Source organism: Schistosoma mansoni, chromosome 4 (genome assembly GCF_000237925.1).
Source record: "Schistosoma mansoni strain Puerto Rico chromosome 4, complete genome".
Classification (NCBI taxonomy): domain Eukaryota; kingdom Metazoa; phylum Platyhelminthes; class Trematoda; order Strigeidida; family Schistosomatidae; genus Schistosoma; species Schistosoma mansoni.
Genome location: NC_031498.1, coordinates 29,303,944 through 29,306,415, shown reverse-complemented (window position 1 = coordinate 29,306,415; position 2,472 = coordinate 29,303,944). Strand labels below are relative to the sequence as shown.

Sequence of the window (2,472 nt, the reverse complement as noted above, 5' to 3'; positions counted from 1 at the left end):
TCCCAGGTAGAACGAAACGCGCGTCCTGGACTTCTCTGCTAGCCACTATCCATCTTTGCCTATATTGCTTGTGAATTAAGGCTATATCGAGGCAATACGCACAGTATGCACATATGCCAATAAGAGACTGATCAGTTGCAGTCCTAAACATCAATGGGAAGATCCAAACAAACAATACCAAGCGAACTTTTAATCTTAGTTTTCATTGAAAATTTTAGAGATATTCTCATTGGGTTAACATTTCTAGCTTTAGTTCATTCACGACATTTCGCGATTTTCATCTGTTGTTATCGGTAATATCATTGGACACCAACTTAGTGGTGTGAAAACTAGGCGCTTTCTATGAACGGTGTAGGCTCTTGGTCTGATGCTCGCTAGGGTCATGGATGCATACTCCTTTGGAGTCCCATGGAAGAAGAGAAAAGTCTTTCATTATTTTTTGATCGTCAGTAATTCCTTAGCTTCAACCAGTCTGTCATGTTCACGTTCAGATTAGACTAACCCTACAAACTCTTTATACTACTAATAATTGTATGTTCACTAAGGAATAACTTCAATAGGAGATCACCGAAATTCTGGGAAGAAGGCATAATCAGTCGAGTTCAATCATGTAGGATTTAAGACATAAGAGGACGGTTGTGCAATGTAAATCAATTGAAGTTAGAAACATACGCCACTGGATGCTAACTCGACAACATAAATTTCAAACTCTCTCTGCAAGACCTTGTGGTGGTCAGTATTCAATATAATCCTCAAACTTCGTATACAGTTCGTCCTGATAAATGTCACTAGATAACGCCTCAACAGTGAAGTGTTGATTACGTTTCTTATTGCACCATGCACAGATCGCCAAAATTACGGGTGTACTAAGCAAGCATGAAAGAGTAGGGCCGAAAAGCAAGCGGGCAACTCAATGTGTGAACAGGATTAAAATGTACATATATATACATGGGGAAATAAATGAATGATCGAATCAATTAAGCGGTTAATAGTAAGGCTAACAGAATGAATATATTCGTAGGCAGTAAGCAATGTTCAAGCATACATATTCATACAAGTGCAATAATAATAAAGGTACAATGATATAGATAAGCTGTTATTGTACGAATGTCTCTGTCCGTTAAATAAGTTAACAAAAGGGCTTAACCAAATTAAATGTGAAAAAACTCAAATGTACATGACTGCCATAATGGGGTTGTCCTAGTTTCACTTTCCAGTGGGATCATGGATACTCACTGCTCAGGAGTCCCATACTAGGCTAACACCTACCTTACCATAAGATTTCCATTCTCAAGTTTATTTCTACTTTGTAAATTTAATTACTTTCTTCCCTTATTCATCTGGTTGAATTGTCTCATCAAATTTGTTTTTTACCTTCAATAGAAAGCAACAATTTTAGCTCAAAATATGGTGAAACGCTTCGGTTTTTCAAGTAAAATTGGACCAAGAGTTATACCAGATACTCAGGATGAACAACTTGGTGAAGCCACACGTGACCTAATCGATAAAGAAGTTGACCAATCAATCAAAAGTAGATCAATACTTTTCTGAGATCACCTTTAAGTTTATTTATGTATATACATGTACTTGTAGAAACAAGTAAAATAGGAAGCACTGAAAGGAGGGAACCTACAAGGTTTTCCAATTATATTCCCTGTAAGTCGGGTTTGAGAGAAAGTAAGTTATTCACAATTCTGATTTCTAGCATTTTAATGGATAGTAGACACAACATGGATATCACAAATACTTTTCAGATAATTAACAAGAAGTGGACACTCCTTTTACTCCACTTTGTAGAGGTCATCACAACCATGAGCTTCCGGTCCGATCTTTATGTACAGAAAGTGTGGTAAACTTCTGGTTACTATGGTAAGATAGTTGAGTCATTTATCGGTTGTCAATTACAGTATGTCTTTACCATATTTCCTTATTTGAAATAAAAAACTTCACTAATATTCGCCTACGACGCTAACTTTAAGTTTGTGTCACTTTGGTGCCTTGTCCATCATCCACTTCTTGGCAATTTTTTATTCATCGTCTCCTTATTATCATTTATAACTTCACCCCTATCTTTAAATTACTTTGTATAAATGTCGAGTCTTAGTTGACTATGATCACCACTATAAACCACTTACGTGCCAATTACCAGGTTTAATCCCTCAGTAGGATAAATATTAGAAAGACAGTTGTAGATTGTAGTTAAGATATATTTGTTGGTGATCTCATGGTATCGAAATAATACCGAGATTATGCCAAAGTTTACAGGCGAGACTACTGTGTGTACGTGAATAAGTTCAAGGTTACAAACAACGGAAAATGTGTGTTTTTTGGTACAATTAAACAAAACAGTACAGTAAAACAATCACTGGTACAGTTGGTTATAATAATAAATGTTTCCATCACACCAATTGCGTTCTCTTCATAAAAGTAGATCACTACAACTTTATCTTCAAAATATAATTACTAATCAAT

At 35.8% G+C, this 2,472-nt stretch overlaps 1 protein-coding gene across 1 annotated transcript in view; it reads left to right on the top strand.

The window, feature by feature from the left end:
• The window catches only part of Smp_055760.1 (family M41 unassigned peptidase (M41 family)), a gene marked incomplete at both ends in the record, with an annotated part of 10,287 nt that overhangs the window by 7,147 nt on the left and 668 nt on the right, over positions 1 to 2,472 (top strand). The window lies entirely within an intron of this gene.